Genomic DNA, 21785 nt, shown 5'->3' on the forward strand with positions numbered 1-21785 from the left:
AAATATGGCAAGAGGTGAAGCGTAATTAAACTACCTATCTAGGCATTTTAAATGACGTAGGAAATGTCATATAGCACCTCCGAGGCGACCTCACATGTTAATTTACAACTCTTTCAAGATCTGAACTAACACATTCAATTAGTTGTTAAACAGAAAAACAAATAGGTTCACGTGATTCTACGCGTCGTTACAAGCAATTTACACATAGAGAACATCTCCAACGGAGCTACGGATCAAAAGATACAAGCACCGCAAGATATGATGGCATGAATGCAATATGTGTGCAACGATGGTCACAAACACTTCAAAACATACAACCAGCAAGTAAAAAATGAAACTACACGAGATTCTAAGCAAGTTCCATGTAGGACACGATCAAAACGGAGCTACGGATCAACAACTACGAGCAAAACAAGGAATCACTACAAACTGCCAAAATCAGCCACATAGCATTTTCTATGCCCCACAACAATGAGCTACAAATCTCCAATCTACTCAACCAAGGCATGACACGAAAGAGGGCAAGAAGCACTACAACAAACAACTAACAACAACTAGCATGGCATCATGGATCACTAGGGAAAGAAGTCTCAAAATGGCTCCTCACACGCAGTTTCAAACTTAGTAAAAATTACACTTAATGAAAGTGCAGTTTTCAATCTGAAGCTACATTGACAGCAGAAAAACCATAAGCTAGAGGAGTCCAAACGGCATGAAAATTTACAGCAAGCTAGAGAAACATAAAGTCTACAACTAACTCTTGCACCAACCTCAAAAGAGCTACAGATCACAAGGTAGAAGCAAGACAAGACAACAACAAAATATAACAGATTCCAGTCTTAGAAATATTTTAGCATCTCTAAAGCATCACTATTTCTAGCAACTTGAGAGCAAGCAAACCACACCTAAACATGCATTTCTATTGCAACTAAAAATACTAGGGGCTAGACTAAACATCAAAGAACAACTCCCTAGTTGACAACTTGATCATCGCACGCACGGAATAAATCCTACGGAATGGACAAGAGGGCCACATGGCAAAATATCACGTGAACTAACTTTCTCAAAAGCTAAAACTAATTGCACCCCAAAAACATATAAAATATGTGGGGTTGCAACACGAAAATATAGCCACACGTAAATGCGAGAATATGTCCTAACCACGGGAAATAAACTAGCGGCAAATCCCTACACGCGAAAAATACCAACGTCTACTCTAAAATACATGGAAAAGTGGTTCCTAAAACATGGGCATTTTATCTACGGCATACGAGCAATCCAGGAACGCACGAAAATTAAACACGGGCAATATCCTATTGGGACAACACGTAAAACTATGCATATGGCGGCTCAAACTACGTCAACAAATATGCAAGTTGTGAAATCGTATTCTACGCGAAATTCTACACCAAAACCATATCTAATTCATCGCGAACCGTTACAGGGTATAAAAGTTACGGGGGTTTATATAATCGTCTAATTCCTGGAATATAACTAAATTCCGAAAACTCCAAATAAATCTATTGGGTCGAATAGTGGCGCAACATTATTAAAATGCACGCAGGCGGGGGATAGCGGCAGGGAGTGGGCTCACCTGCGTGGTGCTTGGGCCGACGGGGCATGCGAGCTGGGCCGTCCGCGGATGTAGGCCCCGAACCTGGGCCTCAAGCTGGTGGCGCGCGACCTGGGCCTCGGCCTGGGCCGCTACTGGCCTGGGAGGCCGACCTGGCGACGGGACACGGGTCTAGGGCAGTCGTTGTCCTCGATCGGCTGGACCTACCGAGAGCGGCGGCTGACGTCTCCAGCACGGATCCGGCGACGGCTGAGGGCTGACCGGGTCCCGGTGGTGGGGGACCGAGGCAAAGCTGGGCGAGCAGATCGGCGGCGGGGATCTCGCGAGGTCCCTGGCTCGGGCGGTGGCCGACGGCTTGCAGGCAGAGGACGAGCTGGCGAGGGGACGGAGGTTGGCCGACGGGCTTCGGCGAGCACGGGGCGGCCAAAGACGGCGGCGGGCGGCGAGAGCACCGGCAGGGCTGGCGTCTGGCGGCGCAAGTGTGAGAGGCTTCGGCAGGAGCTCGGGCAGGGAGGCAAAACGGGCGGCGGCGGCGGCCGGATGGGCCTGCCCAGGCCCGATCTAGGCTCGGCGGGCCCGCGGCGTCTGGTGGGTGGTGGGAGGAGAGAGAGAGGGGGGCTAGGGTTTCGGGCGCGGATCCCAAGGTAGAGGGTGGTGGGTGTCCAAAAAATGCAGGGGGACTATATATAGACAAATGGGGGGGGGGGCTAGGTTAACCGGAATTTTGTTCCGGATCCAACCGTGCGGTCGGATTCGAACGATTCCGTACGCGGGAACGGGTAAGTGGCCGTGTAGTGTAGATATCCGGAGACGAGAGGGGAAATGGGCGACGCGGCAACGATTTTTAAAACATCGACAACTATCCGACGGTAGACCGAATACGGTGCCGCTAAGGTCGACCATTCGGGTACCAGACAGACTCCGATCGTGATGAAATTTGACAGGCGGCCTACCTATAACTAATTACGACCGCGTGCTAAGTTTCACCCCGATCAGAGAAAGTTTTATGCACACTTTTGAAAACAATGTTTTGACGATGCCGCGGGCGCGTGCGTGTGCGGTCGGGCGCAGAACAAACAACGATGTGAACCAGCAACTAACAACGGATGCAAGTTTTGAAAACTGGCGGCAACGGAGATGCTGATGCAATGCAGATAATGCGAATGATGCAATGATGATGCGACAAAAATAAAATAGACACACGACAAAAACGGAATAAAGGGGGGAATCTTCTGGAACGTCAGCATCGGGCTGTCACACTAAGGCCCGTGAATACTTTCACTCCTTGGCAGTTGAGGAAGACGCGTGAGGATTCTTGGGAGCAGACTTCCTCCTTGGACCAGTGGCAATGTCTTGTTGTTCTTCATCAGATTCAGAAGTGCGGAATGAAGGAAAAGAACTGTTCCTCAAGGTCTGGAACTGGAATTGGCCTGAATTTCTTCTTTGGTGGCCACGACCAGTCAAAGTCCCGCACAAACTCCAATTCTTCAAGTTCTGCTAGAGTCTTCAGATGAGCCAGTGTAGCCCAGGTGCGATAAAAAACCTCATGAAGATAATAATGGTTAAGCTTCACAACATTATTCGTTTCATTGAGGGTTTTCACAATGGCGCCGAACTGGCGTTTGACCCACTTGTGATTCCGATCCACCTTCTGGTGAAGACTAAGAAGAAGCTCTTTGGTATTCAGCACCCTAGGAGCAACAGGACTTGGTGGACGGGTTTCAGTGTCATCCCATGAAGAATAAGCTTCGGGCTCTCTGAACTAGCCATCAAGGGGCCGACTACCTTCATCAATGACATACTTTCCTTTTCCTTCAACAGGCTCGAAAGTCTTCTTGTTGACCCTTATAGGAGGCATATAACCGACATGGTTGTTGAAATCAGCATGATAATTGATGCCTGACCTTGTTCTGATGAATCTCATGATCCATGGAGCATATATCTTGTGGTCAAAAGGAGCCATAGCATTTTCGGCCAAAGTCCTCAAGAAGAAATCATGAATGTTGATGGGAATACCATGTGTGATGTTGAAGAGGATATTCTTCATGTTGCCTACGACATCTTCTTCATCATCATGGCCCTTGATTGGCGCAAGAATTCTGTAGAGGATTTTGTAAACCGTCCTGGGTTCATATTTCAGCTCATGGACCAGGAAGGTTGTTCTTGGTGGTTGCCCCTTAGCCAAAGGCTTCATGAGGACATCCATCAGCTTGTTAGCCAGCTCACGTTCATCATATAGCTTCACTGTCTGCTCTGAGGGAATTGATACTGGAAGTTCACGCAGCAGCTCATTGGCAGGAGCCTTGAAGTGTGTGGTTTGCGTCATCCAATCGAGCACCCATGTGTTGATGTCTGTTGGATCTCCTGATATGTGAAGAGTTGCATAGAATTGAAGAATTAGCTCACTGTTCGAATCACAGATATCCGAGCACATTGGGAGGAGTCCAGCTTCAAAAAGGACGTTGAGGACTGGAGCAAAGCATGGTATTTCTTCAAGCTCTACATGAGGAATGTGCCTGTGCTGGAAAATCTTGTTTCTTCCACACAACACAGAGGCATAGTAATTGAGCTGTGTCCTTGTCCAAAACTTCAGATGCCTGATGCGAGGCTTGTCATAGGTATTTTCTCCGATGAAGAACATGCGTTCTTCAAAGAACGACTCCTTTTGAAACTTTGGCCGCTTGGAGAACGGCTGACGCTGCATCGGCTGAAGATTTTGCGGCTGGACTTGAGGGGAGATAATTATTGCAGATTCTGGGTTGAGGACGACAAAGGCATTGTCTGGGTCTCGTGCATTTTCCTCAGCATGGTCCTCAGGGTGAGGAATTTCATCAGCTTGAGCTTCAGGGTGAGGAACATGCTCTGGTTGAGGAATGTCGTCAACCGGAGCTTCCTGATGAGGGTTTTGCTCTGGAGGAGGAATTGGTTCATCCTGAGCCTCAGCTTGAGGGTTTTGCTCAGGAGGACGAGGAGTTGGGTCAGCCTGAGCCTCGGGTTGAGGATTTTTCTCAGGATTTTGACTTTCATCAGGCTCAGGATTTTCACGTTGTTCTTCCTCAGCTTGAGGAGCTTGCTTGGTGGAGGAGTCAGATTCATCAGCTGGTGCAGCTGATCTTTGTGTTGTTTCTTCATGAGGAATGGAGGACTCAGGATTGTCATCAATGTGAATTTCCTCATCAGTATGTTCCTCAGATTCAACATTCTTCATTTCCTCATCTGCCCCTTGCTCCTGGTCTTCGCTTGCGAAGGATGTGATCTCATATGATGGAGCGCTATTGAGAGGCACATGATCCGAAGGAGCATTTTCTTCAATTGCTTTGAGGCGCTTGGCCTTAGTGGATTCTTCTGCTGTTGAAGCTTTTCTTTTCTTGGCTTCCTTTTCAGCAGCCCTGGTCTTTTTCATGTCTGATGCATACAGAGTCATTTTCTTCACCTTTGAAGCTTTTGGTGAAGGTGTTTTCTCAGTAGAGACAATTTCATCAGCTGGTGCAGAGTTATCAGCTGGCTTAGAAGCACCAGCTGGAGCAGAGTCATCAACTGGCTTTGAAGCACCAGCTGGAGCAGAGTCATCAGCTAGCTTTGAAGCACCAGCTGTAGCAGGGTTAGTCTCACCAGCTGTAGCAGAGTCATCAGCTTTATTTTCCTTGGTGATTTCCTCAATAGCCGGTTCATTGGCACGGCTTCCTTGAGGGATTTCCTCAGCATGAGCAGTTTCATCAGCTGGTTCTTCAATCAGAGGCTGAGGAGTTGGTACTGGATGGACAGCCTTCTTGTTGTAATCATCAACTGCGTGAGTGGCAAATTTGATGAAGTTGTTTTTGAGAATTTGACGATCAGAAAGCTTACAGTACTTTTCTGTCAAAGTCTTCAACTCAGCCTGTGTTGACACAAGTGCATCAGGCGTCAGGTTGAGGAGATTCTGCGTGAGTAATTTCTCCTTTTTGAGCTTGGCAACCTTGGCCTGGTTGGCTTGCTGCTCCTTCCACTTGGCCTCATTGATGAATGTGAACACCATGTGGCTGATGCCCGGGGGAAGCTTCAAATCATTGATTGGAGTATTGGGGTTCTCGTACCAGATGTTGATGTAATCGAGGAGGACCTTTGGGTCCATGGCCAGAGGAATGAAATTGCCAGAGGCTTGAGCTACCCTCTCGTGCTTGTTTCTGATGATGGCTTGCAGAGTGTCATCATCAAATTCATCACTACCTTTTGATGCAGAAGGAACCTTGATGATTTTGCTTGGGCTTGGTCTTGTTCCTCTCCCAACAGTCACCTTAGTCTTTCGAGGAGTCGGTGAAGACTTTGTCTTGGAGCTTGTAGCAGATGGGACTGAGGAGCTGGAGACTGTAGGCAATTGCTTCACTATTGGCTTCTGTTCAGGCTTTGAAGCCTTTGGTGGTGCTGAGGGTTTTGGTGCTGAGGCTGGTGCAGTTTTCTGAGGCATTCTCTCTTGAGGCTTTGAAGCCTTTGGTTTTGGTGGCACAAACTTTATTTGAGGAATGGCCATACCAGAAGTCTGAGCTGCAGAGGAAGTTGCGGCAGTTGCAGCAGCAACAGATTCTTGATTGAACTTCCTCACAGCAGCTTCTGCTTGCTTCTGAAGCTTTGACAAGTGTTTTGAATTTTCCTTAGGATAGTCATCAATTGTCATGATGCTTGAGGGATGTGCTTCATGATAATCCTCAAGTGGAGCCCGTTTGCCAGGAGGCTTCAGAGCGAATTTCTTCGCGTATTTGGGAGTGACGAATCTGTACTCCTTCCACTCCTTAGCCCATCGGCGTTCTATCTTTTGAAGCCTGATCTTTCTTTGGGGCATAGATTCATGTTCATCGGGAGTGCCATAATCCAGGTATATATCCTGAGGGATATCTATGGCAGTGTTATGCTCGAGTTTCTTTCCTCCCTTTTGCTTCAGTTCATCCTCCATTTTCTTCAGCTGAGGCTTTTGCTGATGAGATTGAACTCTTGAGGATTCTGATGAAACTTGCAGATTTTCTTCAAGAAACACTGCAAATGAGTTAAGTTGATGAGAACCTAGAGATTCATCAGCTGGCATGTTTGTACCTGTGAACAGAGTATAGTTGTGAGGAATTTGGAGAGGTCATATGCGTTCTCAGATTTGATGAAATGAAAATTTTTGACAGTTGAGGAATTTGACCAGTGGTTGAGGAATTCGTCTAAGCATACTGCTCTTGGGTTCCAGAGTTGTACAGATCTTAAAATTCGCACAACTGAGGAATCTCGTGAAAATCTTAGATTCTTAGTGAAGTACATCAATAGTTGGGTGATAGGCAGTGTTTGAGGAAAAGAAACTGATGGATTCTTGAGGAGAAACAGATTTCACATCTCTAAGGTAAACTAGTAGATCAAACTGGGTGTAAAAATAGGGTTTTTATTTACCCTAGATGGAAGCACGAAGAACAGAGAAGAGGTAGCAGTAGATGCTCTTTAAGTGCGAGTCCAATGCGCCCTAACTCGGCAGCAGAGGACGGCTACGGCGACGGCGGACGAAGATGGTCCGGTTCCGGCGTGGTTTCGGCGAGGGAGAGGTCGAGGCAGTCAAGCTCTTCTTCGCCAGCGTCGAGACTTCTAGCGGTGGCGCTAGGGCTTGGAGCTTTGCTGTAGCAGGAGAGCGATGGGACGAAGAAGATTTTATCGAGGGAGCTGGGGACATATTTATAGCCAGGCGGTAACTGTTGGCACAAAAATATCGGACCAAATAGCCCCTGTCTCTACGTCTCCACGGGACACGTGTAGCTCACGAGAGAAGCGGTGGACATCGTCGAGATCGTGGTTATCCGAACGAGGAAAGTGGGGTTCAGTTACTGTTTATAGGAAAAAAACATTTTTGAAGCTTTGAGGATTTTGTTACAAAATCATCAGCTGACAAGGGCGCAGTGAGGATTTCAAACAAAGTTTCAAGTAGAACGCATATGAAGAATTGAATAGACTGGTTGAGAGTAGTAGAGAAGGAAAGTAGGGTCCGATCACATTCACTTAGATGAAATATCAAATTGAAGAAAAAGCTATAAGTGAATGTTGTTGAGGACTTGAAATCATAGTCTATCTAGGTAAACAAAAATCATTAAGTGTTTTTGAAGATTTTGAATAACTTGAGGATTTTGTGATAAAGCTTCATGATGATGAATTTCAGTTTTGAAGAAAAACGATTTTGAAGAGCAACGATTTTGAAGAAAATCAAATTTTGAAGAAATTCAGCTTTGAAGAAATTCAACTTGAGGAATTTCACGTTGGGTGGTGGTGTGACCCACCATATAAGAATGTTGATTACAGACGCTGTGTACAATTGTCGTAGGGCCCTGAGAATCAATATCTTCGTTGATTTCTTCACATTCAGAGTGATATTCTCCATTAGTTGAAGAAAATCGATTCATCATGTGTTGCACATCTAAGTCATCAATTTTGCATAAGTGTTAGGATGTGTGCATGTTTTTACAAAACATTTGAAGATTCTAAGATATTTAGCTCACACCGCAACTTGCAAAACCTTTTCTCATCCAAGGGCTTAGTGAAGGTATCTGCCAATTGTTCGTTAGTCTTCATATGGTCGATGAGGATATTGCCCTTGAGGACCTGGTCCCAAAGAAAATGATGACGAATCTGGATGTGCTTGGTCATCGAGTGTTGTACTGGGTTGTATGCAATCTTTATTGCACTCTCATTGTCGCAGTAGAGAGGCACATTCTTCATATTGATGCCGTAGTCCTTGAGGGTTTGCTTCATCCATAGCAATTGAGCACAACATGAACCAGCAGCAATGTACTCAGCTTCGGCAGTGGAAAGTGAAACGCAGTTCTGCTTCTTTGAGGACCAACAGACTAGTGATCTTCCGAGGAAATGACATGTGCCAGAGGTTGACTTGCGATCGACACGGTCACGAGCATAGTCAGAATCAGAATATCCCACAAGATGAAGAATTGAGCCCTTGGGGTACCATAATCCTAGTGTTGGTGTGTGAGCTAAGTATCGAAGAATATCCTTCACAGCCTTATGGTGTGATTCCTTCGTGTTTGCTTGAAAATGTGCACACATGCAAACACTAAGCATTATATCTGGCCTAGATGGACATAAATACAATAAAGAGCCAATCATAGAGCGATATACCTGCTGATCGAATTCTTTACCATTTTCGTCAGTGCAGAGGTGGCCGTTCTCATGATCCATGGGGCATGTATGTTGTGATCAAAAGGACACATAGCATTGTCAGCCAAAGTCCTCAAGAAGAAATCATGGATGTTGATAGGAATTCCATGAATGATGTTGAAGAGGATATTCTTCATGAGGCCTACAACATCTACTTCATCATCATGGCCTTTGATCGGCACGAGCACACTGCAGAGGATTCTGTAAACAGATCTGGGAGCGTACTTGACCTCATGGACGAGGAAGGTTGTTCTCGGAGATTTTCCTTCAGCCAAAGGCTTCATGAGGACTTCCATCATCTCATTTGGCAGCTCACGCTCACCATAAAGCTTCACAGCCTCATCTGAGGGAATTGGTACACGCAGTTCACGGAGAAGCTCAGTAGCAGGCGCCTTGTAGTGAGTGTTTTGTGTCATCCAGTCAAATACCCAAGTTTTAATGTCTTCAGGGTTGCTAGAGATGTGAAGAGTGGCATAGAACTGAAGAATTAGCTCGTTGTTCCAGTCAGAGATGTCAGAGCACATAGGGAGTAAACCAGCATCATGGAGTACACTGAGGACTGGCGCCAGGCACGGTATTGCTTCAAGTTCAACATGAGGAATATGCCTGTGTTGGAATATCTTGTTTCGTCCATATAGCACAGAGACATAGTAATTCATCTGAGTCCTAGTCCAAAACTTCAGATGCCTCATTTGAGGCTTGTCATAGGGGTTTTCTCCAATGAAGTACATGCGTTATTCAAAGAAATTTTCCTTTTGAAACTTAGGACGTTTGGAGAATGGCTGACGCTGAACTGGCTTTAGATTTTGCTGAGGAACAGGAGGGGAGACAACAATGGCAGTCTCTGGGTTGAGCACGATGAATGCATTGTCTTGGTTCAGTGCATTTTCCTCAGCATTTTCCTCAGGGTGAGGAATTTCAGTAGCTGGTACTTCAGGTTGAGGAGATGGTGCTTGCTGGGCGTCAGGCTGAGGGGCTTGCTCTGGCTGTGCTTCAGGCTGAGGAATAGCTTCTTCTTGCTCAGTTGGAGGAGTTGGGTGAGCCTGTTCCTCAGTTTGAGGATTTTGCTCAAAGCGTTGAATGTCATAAGCTTGAGGTTTTTCAGTTTGTTCTTCCTCAGCTGGCTTGGTGGCAGATGCAGTTTCATCAGCTGGTGCAGCTGATTCTTGAGCAGTGTCTTTCTGAGGAATGAAGGGCTGAGGACTGTCATCTATAGGAATTTCCTCGTTAGTGTGTTCCTCAAAGGCAGCATCCTTCATTTCCTCATCTGCATTTTTCGCTGGATCATCAATGATGATCATTTCATAAGAAGGAGCGACATTCAGGGGCACAGGGTCCAGAGGAGCAGTTTCTTCAAGTGCTTTGAGGCGCTTGGCCTCTGTTTCTTCTTCTGGTGAGGAGGCCTTTCTCTTTTTGGCTTCCTTCTCAGCAGCCCTAGTTTTCTTCACGTCTGATGCAGACGGAGTCATCTTCTTCACCTTTGAAGCTTTTGGTGAAGGGGTTCTCTCTACAGATTCTTTAGCCGGCATTGAGGAACCAGCTGGAACAGAGTCATCAGTTACCTTTGATGAAGCAGCTGGGCAGGGGCAGTCTCATCAGCTGCAGAAAATTCATCAGCTGGAGTTTCCATGATGATTTCTTCAATAGCCGGTTCATCAAGACGGCGCTCTTGGTGTACTTCCTCAGCTTGAGGAGTTTCCTCATCATGAGGAGATTCATCTGCTGGCTCCTCAATCAAGGGCTGAGAAGTTGGTGCTGGGGATGCAGCCTTCTTATTGTAGTCATCAACAACACTAGTGGCCAGCTTGATGAAATTGCTTTTGAGACTCTTACGATCAGACAGCTTGGAGTACTTGTCAGACAATTTCTTCACCTCTGCCTGTGTTGACACCAGTGCACCAGGAGTCAATTTGAGGAGATTCTGCTTGAGGAATTTCTCCTTTTTAAGCTTTGCAACTTTGGCCTGCCTGGCCTGCTGTTCTTTCCACTTGGCTTCATTGATGAAAGTGGTCACCATGTGGCTGATCCCATGGGGAAGCGTCAAATCATCAAGTGGAGTGTTTGGGTCCTCATACCAGATGTTGATGTAGTCAAGGAGGAACTTGGGGTCCATTGCCAGAGGAATAGCACTGCCTAATGCTTGAGCTACTCTTTCCTGCTTGTTTCTGATGATGGCTTGCAGGGTTTGATCATCAAATTCATCACACCCCTCTGATGCAGACGGGACGGTGATGATTTTGCTGGGGCTTCACAGAGGTGCACGTTCAGCAGATACCTGAGTCTTCGCAGGAGGTGGTGAAGACTTTGTCTCCGAGCTGGTTGCAGCTGGGAGTGAGGAGCTGGAGCTCGCGGTCATAGGCTTCATGACTTTCTTCTGTACTGGTTTCTCTTGAGGCTTTCGAGGTGGAGCTAAGGATTTTGGAGTTGAGGAGATTGGCATTGAGGGTTTTGGCGCTGATGGTTTTGGTGCTGAAGGTTTTGTGGCTGAAGCCTGAGCATACTTCTCTTGAGGCTTTGGAGCCCTTGGCTTTGACAGTACAGACTGCATTTGAGGAATTTCTGAACCAGAAGTCTCAGCGGCAGAGGAGGTAGCAGCAGCTGAGGCAGCAGCTGAGGATTCATTGAATTTCCTCACTACAGTTTCTGCCTGCTTCTTGAGCTTAGCTAGATGCTTTTCCTTCTCATCTGGATAATCATCAATGGTCTTGAGGCTTGAGGGATGTGCTACTTGATTATCCTCAAGTGGGGCCCGTCTGCCAGGGGGCTTCAGAGCGAATTTCTTCGCATACTTGGGAGTCACAAACCTGTATTCCTTCCATTCCTTCGCCTATCGGCGTTCTATCTTCTGCTGTTGTATCTTTCTCTTGGCCATTGTCTCATTTTCATCAGGCGTGCAATAGTCCAAGTAAATATCCTCAGGGATATCCGCAGTTGTGTTTTGCTCAAGTTTCTTTCCTCCCTTCTGTTTTCTGTCATCCTCCATTTTCTTCAGCTAAGGATTTTGCTGATGAGATTGAACACCTGAGGATTCTGATGAGACTTGAAGATTTTCTTCCAGAAACGCTGCAAATGAGTTAATGTGATGAGAACCGAGAGATTCATCAGCTGACATGTGTGTACCTGTGAACAGAGTGTAGTTGGGAGGAATTTGGAGAGGTCATATGCGTTCTCAGATTTGAAGAAAATGAAAAAGTTTGATAGTTTGAGGAATATAACCAGTGGTTGAGGAATTTGCCTAAGCATACTATTCTTGGGTTCCAGAGTTGTACAGATCCGAAAATTCGCACAATTGAGGAATCTCATAAAAATCTTAGATGCTTAGCATGGTTCATCAATGATGTGGTGATAGGTAGTGTTTGAGAAATCAAGTGCTTATCAATTCTTGAGGAAAAACAGATTTCTCATGGAAAATGTAAAATTTTAGATCTAACTTGCGGTAAAAAATGGGATTTATTTACCCTGGAAGGTGCGCACGAAGAACACAGAAAGGTGTGTGGAGAAGCTCTTCGGTTGCGTGTCCAATGCACCCTAACTCGGTGATAGAGGACGTCTACGGCGGCGGCGGACGAAGATGGTCCGACTCCGGCGTGGTTCTGGCGATGGAGAAGTCGAGGCAGTGAAGCTCTTCCTCATCGGCGACGAGACTTCCAGCGATGGCGCTAGGGTTCGGTGGTGTTTGCTGTGGTAGTAGAGCGATGGAGCGAAGAAGAGTATGCCAAGGGGGATAAGGACATATTTATAGCCAAACAGTTACTGTTGGCGTGAAAATTTCGGCCAAACATCCCCTGCCTCTACGTCTCCGCAGGACACGTCTAGCTCCCGAACACTGCGGTGGAGATAGTGGAGATCGTGGTTATCCGATCGTGTGAAGTGGGGTTGAGTTACTTTGTATTAAAGAAACTGTTTTTGAAGATTTGAGGATTTTCGTTTCAAAATCATCAGCTGACAAGGACGTAGTGAGGATTTTGAGCAAAGTTTCAATTAGAACGCATATGAAGAATTGAATAGACTGGATGAGTATAGCATAGAGGGAAAGTAGGGTCCGATCACATTCACTTAGCAGAAATGTCAACTTGAAGAATTAGCAATAAGTGAATGTTATTGAGGACTTGAAATCACAGTCTATCTAGTCAAATGAAAGTCATCAAGTGTTTTTGAAGATTTTGTGATAAATCGTCACAATGAAGAACAACTGTTTTTGAAGAAAAACACATTTTGAGGAAATAGAACATTTGAAGAAAATCAACTTGAGGAATTTCACGTTGGGCGGTGGCATGACCCATCGTATAAGAATGTTGATTACAGACGCCGCGTACAATTGTCGTAGGGCCCTGAGAATCAATTTCTTCGTTGATTTCTTCACACTCAGAGTGACATTCTTCATTAGTTGAAGAAAATCGATTCATCATGTGTTGCACATCTAAGTCATCAATTTTGCATAAGTGTTAGCATGTGTGCATGTTTTTACAAAACATTTGAAGATTCTAAGATATTTAGCTCACACCGCAACTTGCAAAACCTTTTCTCATCCAAAGGCTTAGTGAAGATATCTGCCAGTTGATCATCAGTCTTCACATGGTCGATGAGGATATTGCCCTTGAGGACATGGTCCCGAAGAAAATGATGACGAATCTGGATGTGCTTGGTCTTCGAGTGCTGAACTGGGTTATATGCAATCTTGATAGCACTCTCATTGTCACACTAGAGAGGCACATTCTTCATGTTGATGCCGTAGTCCTTGAGGGTTTGCTTCATCCATAGTAATTGAGCACAACAAGAACCAGCAGCAATGTACTCAACTTCGGCACTGGAGATTGATACGCAATTCTGCTTCTTTGAGGACCAGCAAACTAGTGATCTTCCGAGGAAATGGCATGTGCCAGAAGTTGACTTGCGATCCACACGGTCACCAGCATAGTCAGAATCAGTATACCCTACCAGATGAAGATTTGAGCCCTTGGGATACCATAATCCTAGTGTTGGTGTGTGAGCTAAGTATCGAAGAATATGTTTCACAGCCTTTATGGTGTGATTCCTTCGGTTTTGCTTGAAAACGTGCACACATGCAAACACTAAGCATTATATCTGGCCTAGATGCACATAGATACAATAAAGAACCAATCATAGAACGATATACCTGCTGATCGAAATCTTTACCATTTTCATCAGTGCCGAGGTGGCCGTTGGTAGGCATATATTGGAGTCTTGGCACCTTTGCATTCATGCATGTCGAATTTCCTCAGAACATCCTTAGGTATTTCTCCTGTGATATGAAGATTCCATTGCTTTGTTGATGAATTTGAAGACCTAAGAAGAATTTCAGCTCCCCCATCATGGACATCTGATATTCTTCACTCATCATGTAGGAAAATTCATCACTGTATTGTTTGTCAGTACAGCCAAATATGATATCATCGACATATATTTGACACACAAATAGCTCATTATCATAGGATTTTGTGAAAAGAGTTGGATCGAGTGAACCAGGTTTGAAGCCTTTCTTAATGAGGAATTCCTTCAATGTATCATACCATGCCCGAGGGGCTTGCTTGAGACCATAAAGAGCCTTTTTAAGTCTGAAGTCTTTGTCTGGATTCTTTGGATCCTCAAAACCTGGGGGCTGAGCAACATATACTTCTTCCTCAAGCTTACCATTGAGGAATGCACTTTTCACATCCATTTGATATAAGATGATGTTATGATGATTAGCATAAGTAAGTAGTATTCGGATAGCTTCAAGTCTAGCAACAGGTGCAAAACTTTCATCGAAATCTATTCGTTCAACCTGGGTGTAGCCTTGGGCTACAAGTCGTGCCTTGTTCCTCACCACTTGACCGTCCTCATCTTGCTTGTTTCGGAAAATCCACTTGGTGCCGATGATGTTGTGCTTGCGACGATCTGGTCGTTTGACGAGCTCCCATACGTCATTCAGCTTGAATTGAAGAAGTTCGTCTTGCATAGCTTGGATCCACTCCGGTTCCAGAAAAGCCTCAGCAACTTTTGAGGGTTCTGTGATGGATACAAAGGAAAAATGGCCACAAAAGTTAACTAAGTGTGAAGCTTTTGAGCATGTGAGAGGACCTGGCGCGTTGATGTCCTTGAGGATTTTGTCAAGTTCTACTTCGTTTGCAATCCTTGGATGAGCTGATTGAGGATTTCGTCTAGGTTGAGGAAGTGGTTCTGGTGCAATTTCCTCAGGAGCATCTTCTTGATTTTCATCACTGATGGGAATCATTTCTTCACCAATTTCCTCAGTGGGGACAATGTCTTCAGTAGGTTTGAGCTTTATTGCTTCCTCAGGAGACAGCTTATCTGGATCAGAAGGCAATTGCGCTCTTTGTGAGCCATTAGTTTCATCGAACCGCACATCTACAGTCTCAACAACTTTGTTGTGATAGTTGTTGAAGACTCTGTAAGTGTGCGAGTCCTTTCCATAACCGAGCATAAAACCTTCATGTGCCTTTGGTGCAAATTTTGAGCTATGGCGAGGATCTCTAATCCAACATTTTGCACCGAAGACTTTGAAATAACTTACATTGGGTTTCTTGTCACTGAGGAGTTCATATGAGGTTTTCTTGAGGAATTTGTGAAGATATACCCTGTTGATGATATGGCATGCAGTGTTGATTGCTTCAGGCCAAAAGCGACGAGGAGTCTGATATTCTTCAAGCATAGTTCTTGCCATTTCAACCAAAGTCCTGTTCTTCCTTTCGACGACACCATTATGCTGAGGAGTATAAGAAGCAGACAATTCGTGAGTAATACCAAGTTCATCAACATAATCATCAAGACCAGTGTTTTTGAACTCGGTTCCATTATCACTCCTGAGATGTTTGATCTTGATGCCAAAGTTCGTCGAGGCCCTTGAAGAAAATCGTTTGAAGATTTCCTGCACTTCAGTTTTATACACTATGGTATGCACCCAAGTATATCTCGTATAATCATTTACTATGACGAAGCCATATAAAAGATGCTGCATTGGTTAGTGTGGCATATTGAGTAGGTCCAAATAAATCCATATGAAGCAATTCGAATGGACGTGTAGTGGTCATGATAGTCTTAGAGGGATGCTTGGATCTGGTCATTTTCCCAGATTCACAAGCACCGCAGAGATGATCCTTGAGGAATTTTACTGATTCGATGCCGATGACATGCTTCTTCTTCGCGAGCGTGTGCAAATTCCTCATGCCTGCATGACCTAGTCTTCGGTGCCACAGCCATCCTTCTGAGGATTTTGCTAGTAAGCAAGTGGCTGGTTGAGGACCTGTAGAGAAATCAACAATGTACAAATCCCCTCTTCTTACACCTTCGAAGACTTTGGATCTGTCAGATTCCATGATGACTACACATCTATATCTACCAAAGATAACAATCATATCAAGATCACAAAGCATCGAGACTGACATGAGGTTAAAACCAAGGGATTCAACAAGCATCACTTTGTCCATATGCCTATCCTTGGAAATAGCCACTTTGCCAAGTCCCAATACCTTGCTTTTACCTTATGTGATTTGCTTCAGAGGTGATGGAGTTAGTGGCATATTCATCAGTAAGCTTTTATCACCAGTCATGTGATGTGTACAGCCACTATCAAGAACCCACTCAGTATTCTTGGGTTTGTCATCCTGCAGATGAATTCGTATAGCTTACCATCTCATATGCTTCAGATTTGAAGAATATGATACTAATTTCATCAGATCATTAATTTCATCATAGCAGAAATGTAAGGACGTGTGAAATATTTCTATTTCATCAATCATTAGCTTGCGTCCTATCAAGCATTTCTTCAGGTCTCCAGCAAATTCTTCAGATGATGATTTTCATCTGGAGACCTGACCTGCAGAAGTGATTAGTTCGATATCTTCACCACCCACATCTGAAGGGGTGGCAAAGCATTCATCATCCTGCGAGCACCATATGAGAACAGTGGCATTGAGGCCAATGCACTTTCTCTTAATAATAGGGGCATTAAAGTACTCATATGTAAATGCAAAGAACTGGTTTGAGGATTTATGAATATAATGATTTGAGGACTAACGCTCATATTCATATTCCTTGTAGTTTCCCTGCATGTTAGATGCATTAGCACGGGTACGAGCATAGTTTTGACCAGTTGAGAATTTTGATCCTCTTGAAGACTTTGGTCCTCCTGAGAAATTTGATCTGGGGTTCTAATTCTTCAGTGGTGGTGTCATGAGGACATTCACCTGAAGATTTTCAAGACAGCTTTTGGGAACCCAGATTTTCCTCAAGGGAGGGCCATTCCTACAGTTAGTTCAAACATATCGAGCAAATACTTCACCAGATTGATTTTTGAACAGTTTATAGTTGGAGTCAAATGACTCATATGAGGAATAGGATAATTCACATGAGAATCCAATTAGATTAGATGGATCAAAATGAGGCCCAGTAGCAGCAACCCATGAGGTTTTGGGATATTGCTCAGGTTTCCAATAAAATCCATCAGCATTTAATTTCCTCTCAAAGGCAATTCCTTCTTCCCTTGGGTTCCTGTTCAAGATCTGCTTTTTGAGCACATCACAAAGGGTTTGATGTCCTTTGAGGCTTTTGTATATGCCTGTCACGTACAATTCCTTCAACCCTGCATTTTCATCAGTAACATTTGTGTTTTCCTCAAGTGAGGAAATAGACACAACAGGTGCAGTTGAAGAATTTGTAGCAATGGTAGCATTTCATGATTCTGGTGAGGAATTAGCAGTTTCGCGTTCAATGCATTTAAGACATGGAGGAATAAATTCAACTTGACCAGTGCTGATCTGTTGAGCTAGTAATGAATGATTTTCCATACGAAGATCATCATGAGACATCCTCAGCTTCTCAAGATCAATCTTTCTTTGAAGAAATTCATAGGAAAGCTTCTCATGATCAGTGAGGAGTGTATCAAAACGATCCTGAAGATTATCATATCTAGACTGAAGAATTTTCACATCTTCAGTGAGGATTTGGGTAAGGTTCATTTCATCATTCAAGAGATCATCACTTTTATCTAGTAGTTTCTGAAGCGTTTCCAGGGTAGTTTGTTGTTTAGTGGCAATGATAGCAAGTTCACTGTAACTGGGTTTCTTATAATCATTAGGTTCACAGTCACTTGAATCAGAGGAGGAGGCATTATTTTGTACCTTTGAACCTTTTACCATGAAGCAATAGGTTGGAGCGAAGTCATCAGCATAGTCATCAGTGTGGACGGTGCTATTATTTTCTTCAAGATTGAAGATTGACTTGCTGATGAAAGTGGGTGCCAGTGCAAGACTAGCCTGTCCGGATTATGAGTCTTGATCAGAACCCTCTTCTTCATCATCTTCCTCTGATTCTGCTTCTGAGTCCATTTCCTTGCTAATAAGTGCCTGAGCCTTTCTCAAACTAGTCTTCTTGTGCGATGAGGACTTTGAAGATGAGGATTTTGAAGATTTCTTATTTTTCTTCGAGTCATCAGAACTTTCATCCTTCTATTTCTTCTTCTTCGATTCCTTTCCCCAACGAGGACAATCAGCAATGTAGTGACCTGATTTCTTGCATTTGTGGCAGGTTCTTTTCTTGTAGTCCTCATATGAAGATTCTGATTTCCTCATATCTCATCTTGAACATTTACCAAACTGGCCACGTCGTGTAAACCTCTAGAATTTCCTCACGAGCATTGTAAGCTCCTGTCCAAATTCTTCAGGATCACCAATTCTACCATCCGAGTCTTCTTCTTCAGATGAGGAAATTGCTTTGGCCTTCAGTGCACGTGGTCTAGAATAGCTTGGTCCATATAGATCTCTCTTTTCTTCTTTTTGGAATTCATGAGTATTGAGTCTTTCGAGTATATCAGCTGGATCAAGCATCTTGTAGTCTGGTCTTTCTTGAATCATCAGAACTAAAGTATCAAATGAATAATCCAAAGATCTTAGCAGTTTCTTCACAACTTCGTGATCAGTAATGTCTCGAGCTCCAAGTGCTTGCAGTTCATTTGATATGTCAGTGAGGCGATCAAAGGTATCTTGGCAGCTTTCATTGTCAAACCTCTTGAAGCGATTGAAGAGATTGCGAAGAACATCAATACGAGACTCACGCTGGGTTGATACTCCTTCATTAACTTTGGACAACCTTTCCCAGATAAGTTTCGCTGAGCCCAAAGCACTCACTCTGCCATACTGGCCTTTGCTCAGATGGCCATAGATGATATTCTTCGCTTGAGAATCAAGTTGCTTGAATTTCTTCACATCAGCAGCAGAGATAGTAGCAGAGATGATGGGGACTCCATGTTCCACAATACACCAGAGATCATTGTCAATAGCTTGTAGATGCATCTGCATCTTGGTCTTCCAGAAGGGAAAGTCCTTTCCTTCAAAAGTAGGACAAGCTGCAGTAACCTTAATCATGCGTGTAGTCGACATAACTAAAACTCCAGGTGGTTAAACCAAAATCACACAGAACAAGGGAGTACCTTGCTCTGATACCAATTGAAAGTGTGTTATATCGACTAGAGGGGGGGTGAATAGGAGATTTTTAGAATTTCATCACTGAGGAAATTCCTTTTGAGGAAATTCCTCACTGATGAATAACTTACAACAGAAACAGTAAAAGATCAGGAGTGCAAAGTTTCACTACAGCAGTTTTTCAGGATGAAGAATAAGAAAATAGTTTGCATAGTATGCAGGCACGCAGAATACAGATGAGGATTAACTGACATGAAGAACTTGGGGTTGAGGAAATTCAGAGAAAATCTTCAGTAAATTCTTCAAATAGTTGCAGTGGAAGTCATCAACACATAATACGAGGAAAGTAAGGAGTTGAGAATTAGAACCCGTTTCTCAGTGAAGACAGTCGTTGATGACCGAGTTCCAACTACTGTGACAGTCGTACATCTGGTTTGGAGCGGCTTGGTATTGAAACCAAAAGACACACAGTCCCGGGACACACAGTCCCTACCGCATTCTCCTTGAGCTAAGGACACACAGTCCTCACCCAACACTCGTGGTAAGTCTTCAGGGCAGACTTCCAAACCCTCACAAACTTGGTCACCCGGCGATCCACAATTGACTGCTGGAAAGCTCTAGAGCATGACGCCTAACCGTCTGGAGGATGCACAGTCCTCAAAGGTAAAAGGCTTCAGTCCCACACAGGAACAACTTCTTCGGTGATGCTCAATCACTAGGTTTGGTTTGTGGTTTCGGTGTATGGTGTATTTCCTCACTGATGAATTACTCTCGAAGACTCTGAGGAATTGGGTTGCTCTTATGACAAGTGTCAGTTTCTAACGGAGCAGCCAACCGGCTAGTGGTTGTGTGGGGTGGCTATTTATAGCCTGGGAGCATCCCGACATGATTTGACACTAATGCCCTTAAATAATATGACCGTTGGAGTGGATAAGACCAATAACTTGGCGTGGCTATCGAAACGGTTGGAACCCTCAACTGTGGGAGTCCTCATGTCACTCGTATTCCTCACTTGAAGCTTTTGGTAGGATTAGGCTTGGGTTGAGCTTCATGAGGAAATTCATTCCAAAGTGTAACTTCGACCCCCTTTAACAGTACGGTGTTCCTATTACTCAAATGCGAAGAAATTAAAACAAAATGTGTAAATCTTCATGCTTCAAATTCTTCAGAGTGATTTTCTTCAGGACACACCGGATTCCTCAATATCAGTGTTTTCATGAGGAATATCAATTTCATCGCAGATTCCTCACGATTCATTTCTTCAGCTTCAGACCAATTTCTTCAACTGAAGACATATATTTTTAGGGGTCGATATTATTCAAATATCTCAAACTCCTCAATGACTTATAGATCCTGTGTACACTCATAAGCACATTAGATACTTAACCTATAAGTCTTGAAACAACCAAAATCACTAAGGGGCACTAGATGCACTTACACTGTCTCTCGATTTGATCCTGCTGCAGCCGCTTTATTGCTTCTTCTACATTACGCAACCGGTCTACAGCAGCCGCTTTCTCAGATGCCTCCTTTTCATTTCTCCTCTGATGGCTGCTATCGAGAAATCTCTTTATTTACTCGGTAAACGCAAGCATCCACGGCGGGGAGCCTGGTAAGCCTCGTGCTCGCCCTTTGTGTTCCTTATTCCCAAGGGCGCGTGTGAGCTCGTCGTTCTCTCTATCAGGAACGAACACTCCCTCTTCAACATCCTATACTGCACTTCTAATCTGCTCGATGGGTAGGGGCTTATCTTTGTGTCTTTGGTTATATGTTGCCTTTCCTTCTTCGTCCAACAAGCCCCCATGCCCGTAAAACGGGTTTCTTCCTCGTTGGAGCCATCTTAAGGGCTCTAGAGTGATATTTTTTTCCAGAAATGATGCCTCAAGTGCTTCCCACTTAGCCATCTTAGTGCTGTAGCCACCAGGCCCCATAATGTGGTGGTACTTCTTCTTGCCTACATTCGCCTTATTTTTTTCCAGACATTTTCAAGGCGTCCTCCGATTTCTTGTACGTCACAAATTGAGCCCAGTAGTCTTTTATCTTCTCATAGCCGTGGTCGAAATCTAGTGTCTTATCTTTCAAGATAAATTCCTGGTGTAACCTTTTTTTCCATCCCCTGAATAGATCCGCCATCTTCTTAAGAGCCCACTGGTAACCCACAAGTATAGGGGATCGCAACAGTTTTCGAGGGTAGAGTATTCAACCCAATTTTGTTGATTCGACACAAGGGGAAGCAAAAGAATATTCTCGAGTATTGGCAGTTGAGTTGTCAATTCAACCACACCTGAAAGACTTAGTATCCGCAGCAAAGTTTCAGTAGCAAAGTAGTGTGATAGCAACAGTAGCAATGGTAACAGTAGTAGAGTGAGAGCAGTAGAAGTAACAATAGCAGTAGTGACAGCAGTAGCGGCAAAGTAACGTAACAAGGACCAGTAGGAAAAGACTCGTAGCCATTGGATCGGTGATGGATAATTATGCCGGATGACATTCATCATGTAACAGTTATAACATGGAGAGATATGTAACTAGCTCCAGTTCATCAATGTAATATAGGCATGTATTCTGTATATAGTCATACGTGCTTATGAAAAGAACTTGCATGACATCTA

General features: G+C 44.2%; 1 pseudogene; it reads right to left on the reverse strand.

Moving 5' to 3' along the window:
• Positions 1 to 1744: 1744 nt before the first annotated feature.
• Positions 1745 to 21785, reverse strand: part of LOC123396265 — a 104256-nt pseudogene continuing 84215 nt past the window's right edge.

This window comes from Hordeum vulgare, chromosome 5H (genome assembly GCF_904849725.1).
Source record: "Hordeum vulgare subsp. vulgare chromosome 5H, MorexV3_pseudomolecules_assembly, whole genome shotgun sequence".
In the NCBI taxonomy this organism is placed as follows: Eukaryota; Viridiplantae; Streptophyta; class Magnoliopsida; order Poales; family Poaceae; genus Hordeum; species Hordeum vulgare.